At 38.3% G+C, this 5,768-nt stretch overlaps 1 long non-coding RNA gene and 2 pseudogenes across 1 annotated transcript; 2 read left to right on the forward strand and 1 right to left on the reverse strand.

Annotated features, from left to right (window-relative positions):
* Positions 1-220: 220 nt before the first annotated feature.
* On the reverse strand, positions 221-1,833 carry LOC125092664 (uncharacterized). The gene is made up of 2 exons (XR_007125033.1): positions 1,662-1,833; positions 221-396 (listed from the first exon to the last, which is right to left on the reverse strand). It is a non-coding gene; the product is annotated as an uncharacterized LOC125092664 (long non-coding RNA).
* Positions 1,834-2,439: 606 nt separating this feature from the next.
* LOC125092661 (cytochrome c oxidase subunit 1-like) lies at positions 2,440-3,221 on the forward strand (annotated as a pseudogene).
* Positions 3,222-3,305: 84 nt separating this feature from the next.
* LOC125092663 (cytochrome c oxidase subunit 1-like) lies at positions 3,306-4,054 on the forward strand (annotated as a pseudogene).
* Positions 4,055-5,768: the final 1,714 nt, after the last annotated feature.

The raw sequence follows: 5,768 nt of genomic DNA on the forward strand, positions 1-5,768 counted from the left end.
ATTCTCTAAAGAACCTTTACGACCCCTAACATCACCTATCACTATATTTGTAATAGCCCCAATCCTAGCCCTAACACTAGCCCTAACCATATGAATCCCGTTACCAATACCTTACCCTCTCATCAATATAAACCTAGGAATCCTATTGATACTAGCAATATCAAGACTAGCTGTTGACTCTATTTTATGGTCCAGATGAGCCTAAAACTCAAAATATGCCCTAATTGGGGCCCTTCGATCTGTAGCCCAAACAATTTCCTACGAAGTCATACTAGCCATTATCCTCCTATCATTACTACTAATAAATGGCTCTTTTACCCTATCCACACTTATTACTACACAAGAACACCTATGACTAATCCTCCCCACAGGACCCCTAGCTATAATATGATTTATCTCAAGAAACCAACCAAACCCCATTTAACTTAACAGAAGGAAAATCAGAATTAGTTTCCAGATTCAACGTCAAATAGGCAGCTGGACCATTTTCCCTATTTTTTCCACCCTATTATTTCCACCCTATTTTTGCTAGCTGAATATGCCAACATTATTAAAATGAATATCTTTACAACTATCCTGTTTTTTGGTGCATTCCACACCCCATACTTACCGGAACTATTCTCCATCAATTTTACCATAAAAACGCTTCTAATAACAACTTCTTTCTTATGAATTTGAGCATCCTATTCACGATTCTGTTATGATCAACTCATACATTTATTATGAAAAAACTTTCTCCCCTTGACACTAGCCCTATGCATATGACATGTAGCCTTACCCATTATAACAGCAAGTATTCCTCCCCAAACATAAGAAATATGTCTGACAAAAGAGTTACTTTGATTATAGTGGTTCGGGCCCTCTTATTTCTAGAATTATAGGAATTGAACCTTGTCCTAAGAATTCAAAAATCTTTGTGCTACCCAACTTGCATCAAATTCTACAGTAAGGTCAACTAAATAAGCTATCGGGCCCATATCCCCAAAATGTTGGTTTATCCACTTCCCGTACTAAGTAAACCCCCCATCCTTACCATCATTATATCAACTGTCATTTCAGGAAACATTAGTCTACTAATAAGCTCTCACTGACTGACAATCTGAATTGGATTTGAAATAAATATACTAGCTATTATGCCCATTTTAATAAAAAAAATTCAATCTATGAGCCACAGAAGCATCAATAAAATATTTTCTTACCCAAGCCACTGCATCTATACTCTTAATATTAGGAATTATTATTAACCTACTATTGACAGGACAATGAACAATACTAAATACCCCTAACCCAATCGCATCAAACATAATAACAGTAGCTCTGGCAATAAAATTAGGACTATCACCCTTCCACTTCTTAGTACCAAGGAATCCCACTATCATCAGGAATAATTCTACTAACCTGACAAAAAATCGCCCCCTTAACCGTTCTATACAAAATCTCTCCATCTATAAATCCAAGCTTATTAGTACCCATAGCTATTATATCCATTCTAGCAGGAGGCTGAGGAGGTCTTAACCAAACACAACTATGAAAAATCCTAGCATACTCATCAATCGCCCACATAGGATGAATGATTGCTGTAACAACATATAACCTACCCTAATAGTCTTAAACTTCATAATCTACATTAAAATAACACTTGGAATATTCGTACTGTTCACATTCAGTTCATCTACAGCCACACTATCACTATCTCATATATGAAACAAACTCCCACTAATTACCTCACTAATCCTAACAAACATACTATCACTAGGAGGCCTACCTCCCCTCTCAGGATTCATCCCTAAATGAATAATCATCCACGAACTCACAAAAAAAAAAAAAAAACAATATAACTGTTATGACATTTATAGCAATTATAGCCCTACTAAACGTATACTTTTATATGCAGTTAACACACGCAAGAGCACTAACTATATCCCCCTCAATAAACACCATAAAAATAAAATGGCAATTCGAAAACACAAAAATGTAATTCCCCACTAATTGTACCTTCGAGCATATTACTCCCATTAACCCAAATAATATGAACACTGTTTTAGAAGTTTAGGTTAAAAACACTGAGGGCCTTCAAAGCCCTAAGTAAGTGCCATTCACTTAACACCCGAATCTCACATTAAGGACTGCAAGAGTATATCTCACATCTACTGAGCACAAATCACTTTCATTAAGCTAAGCCCTTTCTAGACTAGTGGGCTATCATCCCACAGAACTTTAGTTAGTAGCTAAATACCCTAGTCAACTGGCTTCAATCTACTTCTGCTGCAATGTAAAAAAAAAAAAAAAAAAAAAGGTGGGAGAAGACCCAGCAGGGCTGAAGCTGCTTCTTTGAATGTGCAATTCAACGTGATATTTCACCACAGAGCTTGGCAAAAAGAGGACTCAAACCCCCATTCTTCAATTTACAGTCTAATGCCTTTATCGGCCACTTTACCTATGTTCATAAAGTGAAGATTATTCTCCACAAATCATAAAGATCCTTTACCTTTTATTTGGTGCATAAGCTGGAATGGTAGGCACTGCTCTTAGCCTATTAATCCTTGATGAATTGGGCCAACCAAGTGGTCTACTAGGAGATGACCAAATCTATAACATAATTGTAACTGCCTATGCATTTGTAATAATATTCTTTATAGTAATGCCAATTATTATTGGAGGATTCAGAAACTGATTAGTACCCATAATAATTGCCACACCCGGCATTGCATTTCCACGAATAAATAATATAAGCTTTTGACTTCTGCTCCCCTCCTTTCTTCTCCTTCTAGCTTCTTCCATGGTAGAAGCAGGTGCAGGAACAGGATGAACTGTGTACCCCCATCTAGCAGGAAATTTAACACATGCAGGAACATCCATTGATCTAATAATCTTCTCCCTACACCTGGCAGGTGTCTCATCCATCCTAGGAACCATTAACTTTATTACTATCATTATCAACGTAAACCCCTCTGCAATATCACAATATCAAAATCCTCTATTCGTATGATCTGTCCTGATCACGGCTGTACTTCTACTCTCATCATTACCAGTTCTAGCAGCCGGTATTACCATACTACTCACAGACCGAAATCTAAATACTACCTTCTTTGACCCAGCTGGAGGAGGAGACCCTATTCTGTATCAACACCTATACTGATTTTTCAGACATCCTGAAGTATATAATCTAATTCTACCAGGATTTGGAATTACCTCACATGTTGTAACCTATTACTCAGGAAGAAAAAGAACCATTCAGCTACATAGGAATAGCCTGAGCAATGATATCTATTGGTTTCTTAGGATTTATTGTATGAGCCCACCACATGTTTATCATAGGAATGGACATTGGCACACGAGCATACTTCACCTCAGCTACTATAATCATTGCAATTCCAATGGGAGTAAAAGTAATTAGCTGACTGGCCACTCTATGTGGGGGGAATATTAAATGATCGCCAGCTATATTATTAAAACTAGGGTTTATTTTTCTATTCACAGTTGGCAGTTTAACAGGTATTGTATTATCAGATCATCATCAGATCTGATCATCAGATATTTTTCTTCATGAAACCTACTACGTGGTAGCACACTTCCATTATGTCCTTTCAATGGGGGCAGCGTTTGCAATCATAGGAGGGTTTGTCCATTGATTCCCACTGTTCAGAGGTTACACACTAAATTATATTTGAGCAAAAATCCACTTTATAATTATATTCCTGGAAGTAAATATAACATTCTTTTCTCAACATTTCCTAGGCCTATCAGGCATATCTCGATGATACTCCAATTATCCAGATGCTTATACAACATGAAACATGGTGTCTTCTATGGATTCATTTATCTCATTAACGGTAGTAATATTAATAATCTTCATAATCTGAGAAGCCTTCGCATCCAAACAAGAGGTGATAATAGGAGAACTTACTTCAACAAACATTGAATGATTACATGGATAACCTCCTCCATATCACACATTCGAAGAGACAACCTATGTACTACCAAAATAAGAAAGGAAGGAATCAAAGCCCCTAGAATTGGTTTCAAGCCATTATCATAACCAGTATCTCTTTCTTGATAAAGAGATATTAGTGAAAATTACATGACTTTGTCAAAGTCAAATTATAGGTGGAAGTCCTTTATACCTCTATGGCATACCCTTTCCAAATAGGCCTTCAAGATGCAACCTCCCCTATTATAGAAGAACTATTACATGTCCATGACCATACATCAATAATCATATTCTTTTTTTTTAATTTTTTTATTTTCCAGCATAACAGTATTCATTATTTTTGCACCACACCCAGTGCTCCATGCAATCCGTGCCCTCTACAATACCCACCACCTGGTGCCCCCAACCTCCTACCCCCCACCCCTTCAAAATTCTCAGATCGTTTTTCAGAGTCTGTAGTCTCTCAGGGTTCACCTCCCCTTCCAATTTCCCTCAACTCCCTTCTCCTCTCCATGTCCCCTTGTCCTCCATGCTATTTGTTATGCTCCACAAATAAGTGAAACCATATGATAATTGACTCTCTCTGCTTGACTTATTTCACTCAGCATAATCTCTTCCAGTCCCGTCCATGTTGCTACAAAAGTTGGGTATTCATCCTTTCTTTTTTCTTTTCTTTTCTTTTTTTTTTTTTTACAGCTTTATAAAAATATATTTTTATCCCCAGGGGTACAGGTCTGCGAATCGCCAGGTTTACACACTTCACAGCACTCACCATAGCACATACCCTCCCCAATATCCATAACCACACCCCCCTCTCCCAACCCCCTCCCCCCCAACCCTCAGTTTGTTTTGTGAGATTAAGAGTCACTTATGGTTTGTCTCCCTCCCAATCCCATCTTGTTTCATTTACTCTTCTCCTACCCCCTCAACCCCACATGTTGCATCTCCTCTCCCTCATATGAGGGAGTTCATATGATAGTTGTCTTTCTCCGATTGACTTATTTCGCTAAGCATGATACCCTCTAGTTCCATCCACGTCGTCGCAAATGGCAAGATTTCATTTCTTTTGATGGCTGCATAGTATTCCATTGTGTATATATACCTCATCTTCTTTATCCATTCATCTGTAGATGGACATCTAGGTTCTTTCCATAGTTTGGCTATTGTAGACATTGCTGCTATAAACATTCGGGTGCACGTGCCCCTTCGGATCACTACGTTTGTATCTTTAGGGTAAATACCCAGCAGTGCAATTGCAGGGTCATAGGGTAGTTCTATTTTCAACATTTTGAGGAACCTCCATGCTGTTTCCCAGAGTGGTTCCAGCAGCTTGCATTCCCACCAACAGTGTAGGAGGGTTCCCCTTTCTCCGCATCCTCGCCAGCATCTGTCATTTCCTGACTTGTTCATTTTAGCCATTCTGACTGGTGTGAGGTGATATCTCATGGTGGTTTTGATTTGTATTTCCCTGATGCCGAGTGATATGGAGCACTTTTTCATGTATCTGTTGGCCATCTGGATGTCTTCTTTGCAGAAATGTCTGTTCATGTCCTCTGCCCATTTCTTGATTGGATTATTTGTTCTTTGGGTGTTGAGTTTGCTAAGTTCTTTATAGATTTTGGACACTAGCCCTTTATCTGATACGTCATTTGCAAATATCTTCTCCTATTCTGTCAGTTGTCTTTTGGTTTTGTTCACTATTTCCTTTGCTGTGCAAAAGCTTTTGATCTTGATAAAATCCCAAAAGTTCTTTTGCCCTTGCTTCCCTTACCTTTGGTGATTTTCCTAGGAAGATGTTGCTGCGGCTGAGGTCGAAGAGGTTGCTGCCTGTGTTCTC

The sequence above is a fragment of the Lutra lutra genome, unplaced genomic scaffold (assembly GCF_902655055.1).
Source record: "Lutra lutra unplaced genomic scaffold, mLutLut1.2, whole genome shotgun sequence".
NCBI classification, from domain to species: Eukaryota; Metazoa; Chordata; class Mammalia; order Carnivora; family Mustelidae; genus Lutra; species Lutra lutra.